Source organism: Nannospalax galili, unplaced genomic scaffold (assembly GCF_000622305.1).
Source record: "Nannospalax galili isolate Female #2095 unplaced genomic scaffold, S.galili_v1.0 scaffold911, whole genome shotgun sequence".
NCBI classification, from domain to species: domain Eukaryota; kingdom Metazoa; phylum Chordata; class Mammalia; order Rodentia; family Spalacidae; genus Nannospalax; species Nannospalax galili.
In genome coordinates this window covers 343,260-357,405 of record NW_008329642.1, presented here as the reverse complement: position 1 = coordinate 357,405, position 14,146 = coordinate 343,260, and the positions used below count along the sequence as shown (strand labels likewise).

Genomic DNA, 14,146 nt, shown 5'->3' with positions numbered 1-14,146 from the left:
ATATACTCATGGATGAGGGGCCATCCACTGGAGCCTGGTGGACCTACCAGAGACCACAAACTTAAAACTGACTCTTCCTTCCCCATGAAGCCATTAACTGTAGATAGCGCTCCAGCTAGAGGTGGGGGCTCCTGAACCCCTCTCCCACTCCTTGCAGGAATGTTCACTGCTTTGATTGTGTGTAGGTCTTGTGCGGGCAACCATAGCTGTAGTGAGTTCATGGTACAATGGTTCCTGACAAGATCTCACTATCTAGCTCTGGCTAGCCCAGAACTCACAGAGATCTGCCTGCCTCTGCCTTTAAGTGGTGGGTTAAAAGTGTACACCACTGTACCTAGCTGTTTTGTTTTTTGAAACAAGGTCTCAATGTAATTCAGCTCCCTACTATGGGTAAAGTAGCCATTGGAGCCTGCAAGATGGCTCAGCCAGTAAAGTGTACAAGTGCTACTTGAGTTCTATCCCCAAAACCCATGTAAAGGTGCATTGGATGAAAGCTCATAAAGAGAGGATGTTTTAGGGAGAGGTGAAACATCCCATCCTTCAGGGAAGCTCTTAAGCTCCGGAAGTAAATGACTCAATAGTTTCAGGAAGTCCCTGAAACTGACAACTGACTAGATTCATTAGTGCCCCCCCCCAAGGAATAAATAATGTGGCGTGATAGAGCAGACAGCTGACATCCTCCTCTGGCCTCTGCTCACACCCTCTCACATAAGCACACATACACCTCACACATATACATATACTAACTATGGATTATGAAGAAATACGTTCACAAAAAATTTAAAAGTTGGTATTTTGCAATTAATATGAACAAAGCCATGTACAATACATAGAGACTAATATGCTCACCCTCTTGACCTCCAATGTTACTTTTCTCTGTTTTGTTTTGTTGGCAGGGTCTCGTTTAGCCCAGATTGACTTCAAACTATGTAGCAGAGGATACCATAAACTGCTGACCCTCCAGCCTCCACCTTCTGAGTGCTGGGATTACAGGCACCTCAGCTCAGCTCTCCAAGGTTTTTTTTTTATTAACATAATGCCTATGTCTCACTTCCAGACTTTTTAAAAGACATTTATTTATATATATATATGAGTGTTTGCTTGTACGCATGTATGTGTACCATGTGTGTGCCTGGTGCCTGTGGAGGATACCAGATCCCCTGAAACTCAGTAGTTGTTAGCCACTGTGTGGGTGCTAGGACCCAAACCTGGGTCCTCTTCAAGAACAGCAAGTACTGTTAACCACTGAGCCATCTATCTAGCCCCTCACTTCGATTTTTATTTTGTTTTTCTATTTTTGTTGCTGTTTGGTTGGTTGGTTGGTTTTCTGGGTTGCTTGCTGCTTGCTTGTTTTTGGAGACAGTCTTTCTCTGTAGCCCAGGATGGCTTCCAACTCACACCAAGCCACCATGTCTAGTTCAAGATTCTAATTTCATTGGTTTAAAGACAGGCCTGGGTATCATCTGTCTTCTCAGTTCTCTGCTGTTCCTAAAGTAAAGCCAGCAAGACCTGCTTCTCGATAACATTATTTTTATGAATATAATTTTTATTTTATGCATGAGTGTCTTGCCTACATGTATGTAAGTGCATGCATGTCATGCAATACCCATAGAGGCCAGAAGGGGGCGTTAGGTTCTCTGAAATGGGAGTTATGGAGTGCCATATAGGTGCTGGGATCTGAACTCAGGTCCTCTGCAACAGCTAGTGGTCTTAACCACTGAGCCCTCTCTCCAGCCCTGACATTACATTTTATTTATTTATTTTTATTTTATTTATTTATTTATTTATTTATTTATTTATTTATTTATTTTGTCTTTTTGAAGCAGGGTCTCCCTGTAGCCCCAGCTGTCCTGGAACTCACTATGTAGACCAGGCTGGCCTTGAACTCACAGAGATCCACCTGCCTCTGCCTCCCAAGTGCTGGGACTACAGGCATGCACCACCACGCCCGGCTTCTGACACATTTTAAATGGGACATCAATTCATATGTGTGCTCTAGAACATAATGTAGCAGGGACCTTGCAGCTTCTTAGGACCCTCTTGTCCTATATCAAGATGAACTGAAGGATGGCCATGTCAGTGAGTCATGGCTATCAAAGGAGACTATTTTTTCTGCTGTCTTGATGACTTTCCATCACTATGAGAAAACCTGAGATCTCAACTGTAAAACATGAGCGTCTCCAGGACCTGAAAGCGCTCCTCTATGAGTGATGCTCATTTTACTGGAAAACTAAAAAACAAAACAAAACTCTGGACTTGGGCTAAAAATTCTCAGTAAAATCGAAAGGGAGAAGACCATTACTATTCTGACATTTTCATAGTTTTATTAATTTCATTTAATCATTTATTTTGTATGGGTGGGCACACATGCTACGGTGTACATGTGGCCATCAGAGGACAACTTGTGAGAGTCAGTTCTCTCCTTCCACTAGTTGGGTCCTGGGGATCATGCTCAGGTCATCAGGCTTGATGGCAGGCACCTTTGCCCACTAAATCATCTTGCTAGCCCATTTTCATAGTTTAAAATTTTCTATTTAATAGATTTTTGAGGCACTAGGAATTGAACCCCGTACCTTAAGCATGCTACACAACCATTTTACCACTGAGCCTCATCCCACATGTGCAAAAAAGGGTGATAGATTGCTTTTTTTCTTCTGCTTCTTGACACTGGAAATTGAATCTAAAGCCCCCTACTTACTAGGTAACCACTCTACCACTAAGCTGCATCCCCAGTCACCCCCTACCCCTTTAAAACTATTTTTATTTTGATGCCTGAGCTTTATAAATTTCTCAGACTGGCCTTGAACTTGCTCTGTAGACCAGAAAGGCCTTGAACTTTCAATCCTCTGCCTCAGCCTCCCAAAGAGCTAGCATTATAGACCAGTACTACCAGACCTAGCTCATAACATAAATTTAAAAATAAGTAATTATACACCAGCATCAAATAGATCTTTTAAAATCTAATTTTCAGAGGCAGGTGGATCTCTTCGAGATTGAGGCAAGCCTGGTCTGCATATCAAGTTCCAGGCCAGCCACGACTACAGGGAAACCCTGTTTCAAAAAAATCACAAGCCTGGCATGGTGACACATGCCTTTAGTCCCAGCACTCAGGAGGCAGAGGGAAGCGAATCTCTGTGAGTTCAAGGCCAGCCTGGTCTACATAGTGAGTTCAGGTCAACTGGGACTACAGGGAGACCCTATCTCAAAAAGACAAAAATATCACCACAAATAAGTAAATAAAATATCATTTTCATATCTAAATGAGCAGCCCATGAATGTTACACTAAGTTCTTTGAACTTGATGTATTTGAAATTGTTAAAAAGATTTTATTTGGTTTTGGTTTTTTTATTTAATTTTATTTTATGTGTACGTGTGTATTGCCTGCATGTAGGTAAGTGCACCCATGTAGTGCAGTGCCCTCGGAGGTCAGAAGAGGCTGTTGGATCCCCTGGGACTGGAGTTAACGGACAGGTGTTAGCTGCCATGTGGGTGCTGGGATTCAAACCCAGGTCTTCTGCAAGAACAACCAGTGTTCTTAACCACTAAGCCATCTCTCCAGACCCGGTTTTGGTTTTTTTAAAAAAATTTAAATTTCTGTGTATGAGTGTTATGCCTGCATGTGTGTAAGTGCACTCATGTCATGCAATGCCCTCGGAGGTCAGGAGAGGGCATCAGATCCTCTGGAACTGGTACAGATGGTTGTTAGTCTCTATGTGGGTGTTGGGAACTGAAACCTGGTTTTCTGCAAGAGCAGCCAGTGCTCTTAACCACTGAGCCATTGCTCCAGCCCAAGATTTTATTTTATTTGTAACTGTGTGTCTCTGCGTGGGTCTGTGCAGGCAAGTACGGGTGCCTGCAGAGGGTAGAGGTGTCAGATTCCCCTACAGCTGGAGTTACCTGTGGTTGTGAGCCTCCCAACATGGGTGCTGGGAACATTACTTGGATCCTCTACAAAGCAGCAGACTCTCTTACCACTGAGCCATCTCTCCAGCCCTTTATTTAAACTTTTTTTTTGTCTTTTTGAGACAGGGTCTCCCTGTGGTCCCAGCTGACCTGAACTCACTATGTAGACCAGGCTGGCCTTGAACTCACAGAGATCTGCCTGCCTTTGCCTCCCAAGTGCTGGGACTACAGGTGTGCACCACCAAGCCTGGCTGGGGAATGGAGGGGTGGGGCGGACTATCTTTTAGGAAACATTTGCTTAGCATGACAAGGTCTTGGGTTTGACACTTGAATTAAACTTAGAATTCCCACATGCTCCAGCAATGCTCCCACATGCTCCAGAATTTCCACATGCTCCAGCAATACTTACCGAGAACTGAAAGCAGAAACTCAGATTGCTGCTTGTGCACCAGTGGCAACATTATTCATTAGCCCAAGAGTGAAAGACCCCAAGTATCTGTGAATAAGCTTTGCACAGTAACAGTATCGTAGTGGGGTTTATCTAAGGTGCCATTATGGCTAATTGAAAAATGAATTAAAATTCCTTTCAATTCATTATTGAGCCATTAAAAGGCAAGAAACTGACATGTACTATGGTGTGGATGAGTCATAAAAATGTTACAGTTAGGGCTGGAGAGATGGCTCAGCGGTTAAGAGCACGGACTGCTCTTGCAGAGGACCAGGGTTCGATTCCCAGCACCCACATGGCAGCTACAAACCGTCCTTAACTCCAGTTCCAGGGGAATCTGAAACCCTCTTCTGACCTCAGAGGCATTGTGCCACACGGGTGCACTCACATACATGCAGGCAATACACTCATACACATAAAATAAAAATAATAAATAAAGGGGGCTGGAGAGATGGCTCAGCAGTTAAGAGCACTGACTTCTCTTGCAGAGGACCCAGGTTCTATTCCCAGCACCCACATGGAGGCTACGAACCATCCTTAACTCCAGTTCCAGGGAAATCTGAAACCTTTTTCTGACCTCTGCTGCATTGCATGACATGGGTGCACACATACATGCAGGCAATATACACATACACATAAAATAAAATTAATTTGAAAAATAATAATAAATAAATTTTTTTAATGTTACATTTGGGCTGGAGGGATGGCTCAGGGTTTAAGAACACTGGCTGTTCTTGCAGAAGACCCAGGTTCGAATCTCATTACCCACATGGCAGCTAACAACTGTCTGTAACTTCTTTTCCAGGGGATCCTATGTCCTCTTCTGTCCTCCGCAGGCATTGCACGACACAGGTGCACTTACCTACATGCAGGCAATACACTCATACACATAAAATAAAAATAACTTTTTTCGAGGGGGCGCTTTTTGAAACAGGGTCTCCCTGTAGCTCTAGCTGGCCTGGATTCGCTATGGAGATCAGGATGGCCTCAAACTCACAGAGATCTGCCTGCCTCTGCCTCCCGAGTGCTGGGATTAAAGGCGCGTGCCACCACCCCAGGCCAAAAATAACAAATTAAAAAAAAAAAAAAAGTTACAGTTAATGAAATGAATGAGACACTAAAGGACCAACATTGTATGGTTTCAGTTATGTAAAAAGTCACGTTGACAGCCGGGCGTGGTGGCCACACTTGTAATCCCAGCACTCGGGAGGCAGAGGCAGGCGGATCTCTGTGAGATCGAGGCCAGCCTGGCCTACATAGTGAGTTCCAGGCCAGCTAGGGCTGCAGGGAGAATCTGTCTCAAAACAACAAAAAGGTTCTGGAGAAATGTGAATATATTCAAGAATACCAAATTTAAATCCACCCTTAACAATAGTTAGAACTGTAAATTTACGTTATATGGATTTTACACAGTGTCTCATTCTCTATGAAATCATGACCATAAAGCCTCTCTGGGTAAAGGGAGCCAAAGTGAACACCTGGCCTCAGGCCATTTCCTTCCATTGCCCCTTACCGCTCAGAATTGAGCTCATTAGCATGTTGTCTCCCATAGTGCTTTGCTTCACTCCCCTCGTAAACCCACTTACATAAAAGCAGCAACGTCCGCGAATGTATTTCCACGACAACTGCCTATGACTGGATTTGACTTGACAGTTCTCAAGCAAACAATAATTGGCAGATTTCCTGGTTGCACTAACCTCCCCTTTCTTTAATAGGAAGCTCTCTTCCTAGCGATGATGAGCTGGGGGTGGAGCTCGATAGCTTTGCGCAGTGGCAGTATCGTAGCCAATGAGGTTTATCCGAGGCGCGATTATTGCTAATTGAAAACTTTTCCCAATACCCCGCCGTGACGACTTGCAATATAGTCGGCATTGGCAATTTTTGACAGTCTCTACGGAGACTGAATAACTTCGGTTTAAGAAAGGTTTCTTTTTTTATGTTGTCAGTTGCTAAATGGTTGCTGTTAAGTAGCATCCACAGTGGTTAGTCTTTTCGGAGGGTACTACTACTTCTAAGTAAAAAGGGTGATTTTTTTTCCGGATACGATGTCACTAGGTCTATTTCACGTCTTTTGCGTGTTTACAGCGTTTGACTTTTGCCAGGGTGGCGTCCACTTTGGGATAAATCCTTTCGGTCTATGGTTTTTGTTGTCTTTTTGGCTGAGCCATCTCTCCAGTCCCGTCTGCTTGTTTTTAGAGAATCGGTCTCTGTGTAGCCCAGGCTGGCCCGGACCTTGCAGCCATCCAAGCGCTGGGGTCACAGCCTTTCACCACCGCGCCTGCGTTCTGTTCCCGCATCCATCCCCTCATCTCCCAGTTTCACCCTTTCCGCTCACCGGCGCGGCGCTTTCCTGCCGCGGTTGAGCCTCATCCCAGCCGTCTCTATGACGTCATCCTGATTTGCATAAGAGTCCCCAGCATCCCAAGCGAATGCCGTGCTTCTGGCAAAACCCGAACATCTGGTACGTGATGATCCACCGACGAGAAATTTTCCACGCAGGGGCTGTCAGTAGAACTGGCCCGATGGAGATGTGGCGTGTCGCAAGCGGTAGCGGGCAGCCGCTCACCGTCACTGTGAAGGCGATCGTCAGCCCTGGGAAAGCTGAGCGCGTGCTTCCACTTTTCAGCTTTGCGCAGTGGCAGTATCGTAGCCAATGAGGTTTATCCGAGGCGCGATTATTGCTAATTGAAAACTTTTCCCAATACCCCGCCATGACGACTTGAAATATAGTCGGCATTGGCAATTTTTGACAGTCTCTACGGAGACTGAATCTGGTTCTGTTAAAAAAAAGAATGCTTTTTTTTTTTTTTTTTTTTGTTTAACTAATGCGCTTTATTGAGTATTTGTAAGTTCCTAGGAGTAGGTAGAATCACCTGCTTGCTTTGTACCGCCATCTTCAGCAAACCCTGTCAAGGACAAACAGTGAGCTCAATGATAATCGTAAATACGTTAGGTCAAGGTGTAGCCAATGAGGTGGAAGGATTAGGATGATTGAGAAGTATAGAATTGAGGCTACTTGGCTGATAATGATGAATGGGTGTTCAACTGGTTGACCTTCGTTTGTGGCGTCGGTATTTTCTTATCTCCAGATTTATTCTGCTCCTCAAGACAAAGATCAGAGACTCAAAAGTTCTACTCGGGCGTGGGAGTCCGGCTTAGAACATCAAACAGCTGGCAGCAAAAGGATGCACCCAATGTAAAAAGAAACATGAGCCGGTTTGATGAGGCCGGCCAGCAGGCGGATTTCTGTGAGATTGAGGCCAGCCTGGTCTACATACCAAGTTCCAGGTTAACTGGGGCTACAGAGAGACCCTGTCTCAAAAAGACCAAAAAAAAGGAAAGAAAAAAGAACAGAATGCTTACTCCTTTTGCAGAGGATCAGATTGGGTTCTCAAAATCCTAGACGATCTTTTTGCAGAATGTCCTATATCTTGTGCTCCCATGTTCCTATATCCTGAAGCGTGGAAATGAGACCTCATGTCTTGACTAGATTCGATTAAATGTTTTGGCAAGAAGGACTGGTGTATAGCTCAATGGTAGAGCGTTTGATCCCCAGTGCTGAGAAGAAGAAAAGGAGAGAGAAGAAAGAACTGGGAAGAGAGTTTCAGAGGTGACATTGCAAAATTGTCCTGCATCAGCCTCTATCATGTTTAACGATTTAGTTTGGGGCTGGCATGACAGCTCAGCAGGTAAATTTGTGCTGCACAATCTGAGTTCAATCCTGGGGTCCAATGGAGGCCACTCTTCAACTGAGGTTCCTTCTACTCAGGTGTGTCAAGTTGACAACTGAAGCTATCCAGCACAATTGACTCCTTGTCAACTTGACACACAAACACATCACTATTAAATCACAATCTTTCCTTTTCTTGTCCCCGAGATAGAGTGTTAAAATTAATTTCATAATATAGAACAGTACAAGTTTAAAAGTCCTACAGTCTTTACAGGGCTGGAGAGATGGCTCAGTGGTTAAGAGCACTGACTGCTTTTGCAGAAGACCCAGGTTCAATTCCCAGCATCCACATGGCAACTGACAACTGTCTGTAACTCCAGTTCCAGAGGATCTGATGCCTTCTTCTGGCTCTGTGGGCAATGCACGACACAGGTGCACTTACACACATGCAGACAATACACTCATACACATAAAATAATATAATTTTTTTAAAGTCCTATAGTCTTTTAAAAAATTCAAATATTGGGCTGGAGAGATGGCTCAGCAGTTAAGAACACTGGCTGTTCTTGCAGAAGACCCAGGTTCGAATCCCAGCACCCACATGGCAGCTAACAACTGTCTGTAACTCCAGTTCCATGGAATCTGGTGGCCTCTTCTGACCTCTTAGGGCAATGCACAACACGGGTGCACTTACCTACATGCAGGCAATACATGAATAAGCATAAAATAAAAATAATAAATAGCTGGGCGTGGTGGCGCAATGCGTTTAATCCCAGCACTTGGGAGGCAGAGGCAGGCAGATCTTTGTGAGTTTGAGGCCAGCCTGGTCTACATAGTAAGTTCCAGGAGAGCTGCTGGGGCTACAGGGAGACTCTGTCTCAAAAAGTCAAAAATAAATAAATAAAATAAAAAATAAAAATATTCAAATGTAAAAGTTCAAAGTCTCTTTTAAAAGTCTCTTAGCTGTGGATAAAAATTAAAGTCGTTAATTCTAGCACTCAGGAAGGCAGAGGTAGGCAGGTCTCTGGAGTTTGAGTAGACCAGCCCGGTCTACATAGCAAATTCCAGGCCAGCGAGGGCTACCTAGTAAGACCCTGTTTCCAAAAAAAAGGTTTTAAGAAAAGATTTCTTCTTATGTGTATGTGAAGGTACTTGTTAGGAGCCAGAAGAAAGCATTGGATCCCCCAGACTGGAGTTAAAGGAAGTTGTGAGCCACGGGTTGCTATGAACCGAACTTGGGTCCTCTGCAAGAGCAGTAAGTGCTCTTAACTACTGAACCATCTCTCCATCTCCTCTTAATAATGTTTGGTTTGACAAACAAACAAACAAACAGAGACAGTTCCCTGATAAGCCAGTGTGTCAGAACTAGTAAAAGTGATGCCAAGAGGGCATTAGTGATAACGAAACAAGCATCCTGGCCTGGCATGATGCTATATCCCTGTAATCCCAGCACACAGCAGGCCAAGACAAGCCTCGGGTCCATACCAAGTTCCAGCCCAGCCCAGGCTCGGTAGTGAGACTGTCTCAGAAAGGGCGAGGGAGGGGAGGTGGCCAAGAAGCTCTAGCTAAGGAACTATTAGTAAATGACAGCTGTTAGGAGAGGGAAAGTCAGTTTTCTTTAATGTTGTGACACTGGATTGGTTGACCATGCTCCAGGGGATGAACCCACACCCCCAGCGTTTAAGAGCTGCTCTTGCAGAGCACCCGGGTTAGATTCCCAGCTCTGACACGGTGGCTAATAGCCATCTGTAACTCCAGTTCCAGGGGGATCTGACACCCTCCTGACCTCCTCTGGTACTGCACAACACGGGCGCACCTACAGGCATTACACTCATACACATTAAAATAATAATAATAATCTGATTCTGATGGTGCAGGTCTTTAATCCTAGCTACCCAGGAGGCTGAGGCAGGAACGAGGACATTCCAAAGTCAGCCTTGGCAACTTAGGAACCTGTCTCACTCCTGGTGGGGTGGAGACCACACACCCTGCCCGCCTGCCTGCCGCACACCACAACTTCAGAGTCCATACCATGGCGGATAGCCGGGACCCAGGAAGGAGCAGCAGGTCTCGCAGAAACCCGATGTCTGGACCACTGGAAGCAGAAACCCAATAGGAAACAAACTCAAATGTTCTGACTGCAGGGCCCCGAGGGCCCCTTCTCGGTCAGGATGTAATCTTCACTGATGAGATGGCTCACTTTGACCGGGAGCGATTCCAGAGAGAGTGGTGCATGCTAAAGGAATAGGTGCCTTTGGCTACTTTGAGGTCACTCATGATAACCAGATACTCCAAATGAAAGGTGTTTGAGCATATTGGAAAGAGGACTCCCATTGAACTTCGATTCTCCACGGTCGCTGGAGAGTCATGCTCCACTGACACAGTTCGTGACCCTCGAGGGTTTGCAGTGAAATTCTGCATCAAAGATGATAACTGGGACCTTGTGGGAAATAACACCCCTATTTTCTTCATCAGGGGTGCCATATTGTTTTCATCCTTTATCGATAGCCAAAAGAGAAATCTGCAAACCCACCTGAAGGATCCCGACATGGTCTGGGATTTCTGGAGCCTCTGTCCTGAGTCTCTCCATCAAGCTTCTTGTTCAGTGATCGAGGGATTCCAGATGAACATCAGCACATGAATGGATATGGATCCCACACTTTCTAGCTGGTTAATGCAAATGGAGAGGCAGTTTACTGCAAATTCCATTCTAAGACTGATCAGGACATCAAAAACTTGTCTGTTGAAGAGGCAGGAAGATTTTCCCAGGTAGATCCAGACTATGGCCTCCTAGATCTTTTCAACACCATTGCCAAAGGCATCTACCCCTCCTGAACTTTCTACATCCAGGTCATGACATTTAAGGAGGAAGAAACTTTCCTATTTAATCCATTTGATTTTACCAAAGTCTAGCCTCACAAGGATTACCCTCTTATCCCAGACTTCAAACTGGTTTTCAACAGACACCCAGTTAATTACTTTGCCGAGGTTGAACAAATGGCTTTTGACCCAAGCAACATGCCCCCTGGGATTGAAACCCAGTCCTGACAAAATGCTCCAGGGCCGCCTTTTTGCCTATCCTGACACTTGGTGCCGCCACCTGGGACCCAACTATCTGCAGATACCAGTGAAGTGTCCCTACTGAGCTCCAGTGGCCAACTACCAGCGTGATGGCCCCATGTGCATACAGGACAATCAGGGTGGTGCGCCAAACTACTACCCCAACAGCTTCAGTGCTCTAGAGCAGCAGCCCTCTGCCCTGGAGCACAGTGCCAAATGCTCCAAGGATGTGAAGCGCTTCAACACTCTCAATGAAGATAATGTCCCTCAGGGGTGGACATTCTATACCAAGATGTTGAATGAAGAGGAGAGGAGGCGCTTGAGAGAACATTACTGGCCATCCAAAAGATGCCCAGCTTTTCATCCAGAAGAAAGCAGTCAAAAACTTCAGTGACATCCATCCTAACTATGGGGCCTGCATCCAGGCTCTTCTGGACAAATACAACACCAAGAACCCTAAGAAACCCTACAAATGAGATTCACACATACATGCAGGCGGGGTCTCACCTGGCTGCAAAAGAGAAAGCTAACCTGCGAGGCCCAGAGCCTGATCTTCCATAGAGGAGAGGTCTTCTCATGAAGCAGAGCACAAGGTTCCTCTGTATTCACACCACTGAATGTAAGATTCTCCAAATGCAAGCTAATGTCTTTATGACAATAATGCAGATTTCTAGAGTGACTAACATAGCAATGCTTTTTTTAAAAAAAATTATTATTTTAATTTTATGTATCTGAGTGTATTGCCTGCATGTACGTGAGTACACCCATGTCGTGCAATGCCGTGGAGGTCAGAAGAGGACTTCAGATTCCCCTGGAACTGGAGTTAAGAATGGTTCTTAGCTGCCATGTGGGTACTGGGAATCGACCCCGCATCCTCTGCAAGAGCAGTCGGTGTGCTTAACCACTGAGCCCTGCTGAGCCATCTCTCCAGCCCCATGTAGCAATGCTTTTAATGTTGTTTCCCAAGATGGGAAATAAAGGTTAGGGCTTAGCAATCATTTAACAGAAACACAGATCCTCACATGACACTTGGTTGGATTATTCATTTAAAATAACTTGAAGGAAGATTTCTAGCCAGGAACATGACTTTACTGGATAAGAACAAAATCTTGGTGAGATTAGTATATTCCTGTGTCGTCACCTTGTGGCCTGTTATACAATAAGAACATGGCTATAATTCTATAAGGAGAGAAGTTAAAGACGGCCAACTCAGAAATTTTTATTTTTCTAATGCTCTTGTAAGAAAAAACATATACCAGTATCTTCAAAAAATGACTTTAGCTCCTCAAAGCTTCATGTTTATCCCTGTGTAATTGATCAGAACTTTTCTTTTTCACTTGAAATTATGTTTATGCTTATACTCAGTAATTTCACAACAGGTTGGTTTGTACTTACTTACATTTTTACAATAAAATGATCTACATGTGAGAGTGGGAAAAAAAGAAAAGAACCTGTCTCAAAAAATAAAGAGGAAGGCAAGATGGTTCAGAGGGTAGTGAGGCACTTGTGTGCAGGCCTGATAACCTGAGTTCAATCCTCAGATCCCATAGGACAGCAGGAGAGACTATTCTTGAGAACACCACACATGCCGTGGCATGCTTGTGCCTGCACACACTAAAGAAATTTATTTTTAAATTTTTGTCTGAAATAAATATCTTTAGTTCATTAAAAAAAAAAACCAATTTTTTCATAATTAGGGAAAAGGAGCAGCATTGTTTCAGTTCATTATTTCGGGTGATTTACACTACCTAATGCTTCCATAAATACAGGGCTCCTGACCTGTTTGAATTTTTGCCTACATGGGTGGGAAGCATCCATAGCGTTTTCTTGGTAGGAATTCTGGTTTTTCTGAATTCTTTCCTTTGCTTGAGATGTCCCAGTTTGCATTCTTCTTCACAAGTGCCTGGATCCATGTGGAGAGCAGTGAAATAGCCTTTCACTGAAGGGTTTTCTGTCTGGCGTTTTACTGCCTTAGGGCTCGAGTCTTTGCATCATTGGTGACATCTTCAGCCTTTTCTTTCATTATTTTAGACCTTTCTTTCTCAACATGTCTGAGACACTGCTCTGCAGGGTCCAGTGCCATCTCAGCAGCTCTGGGGACAAAGCCAGTAGTAATTTTTTTTTTTTTTTTTGGTCTTTTTGAGACAAGGTCTCCTTGTAGCCCCAGCTGTCCTGGAACTCACTATGTAGACCAGGCTGACCTTGAACTCACAGAGATCCGCCTGCCTCTGCCTCCCAAGTGCTGGGACTACAGGCGTGTGCCACCACACCCGGCTGAGAGAAATTTTTTAAAAAGAAATTCTTTAAAAACAAAAATAAAAATAAAGAGGGAGCCAGTGAGATGATTCAGTGGGTAAAATCTCTTGCTGCACAAGCCTGACAACTTGAGTTCAATGCCAGAAACCCATGGTGGAAGGAGGAAACCAACTCCAGCAGGTTGTCCTCTGACTTCCACACACATGCTCAGCCATACGTGCACTTGAATTCGCACACATACACACATACACACACACACACACACACATTACCTGATGGGATTAAAGGCAGGCACCTTTAATTTATTTTAATTTATTTTTATTTTATGTATATGAGTGTTTTGCCTGCATGTGGATAAGTGCACCTGTGCATGCAATGCCTGTGGAGGCCAGAAGAGGGTGTTGGATCCTCTATAATTGGAGGTATGGACGGTTGTTAACTGCCATGTGGGTGCTGGGGACTGAACCCAGGTCCTCTGCAAAAGCAGGCAGTGTTCTTAACTATTGAGCCATCTTTCCAGCCCCCTGACACATACACACACACACACACACACACACACACACATATATATATATTATTTTTTTTTGCCTTTTTGAGACAGGGTCTCCTTGTAGTGGGGCTGGCCTGGAATTCACTATGTAGAACAGACTGGTCTTGAACTCACAGAGATCCACCTGCCTCTGCCTCCCAAGAGTTGGGATTAAAGGCATGCACCACCATGCCCAGCCTTTTTATGTCTTTTTGAGACAGGGTCTCCTTGTAGCCCCAGCTAGCCTGGAATGCACTGTGTAGAGCAGGCTGGCCTTGA

The 14,146-nt window shown here is 44.6% G+C and overlaps 2 non-coding genes and 2 pseudogenes across 2 annotated transcripts; 3 read left to right on the top strand and 1 right to left on the bottom strand.

Moving 5' to 3' along the window:
- The first annotated feature begins 6,111 nt into the window (after positions 1-6,111).
- Positions 6,112-6,252, top strand: LOC115071685. The gene has a single exon (XR_003850779.1). It is a non-coding gene; the product is annotated as a U4 spliceosomal RNA (small nuclear RNA).
- Positions 6,253-6,976: 724 nt separating this feature from the next.
- On the top strand, positions 6,977-7,117 carry LOC115071684. The gene has a single exon (XR_003850778.1). It is a non-coding gene; the product is annotated as a U4 spliceosomal RNA (small nuclear RNA).
- A 909-nt stretch (positions 7,118-8,026) lies between these two features.
- LOC103740191 lies at positions 8,027-11,643 on the top strand (annotated as a pseudogene).
- A 1,187-nt stretch (positions 11,644-12,830) lies between these two features.
- LOC115071639 lies at positions 12,831-13,165 on the bottom strand (annotated as a pseudogene).
- Positions 13,166-14,146: the final 981 nt, after the last annotated feature.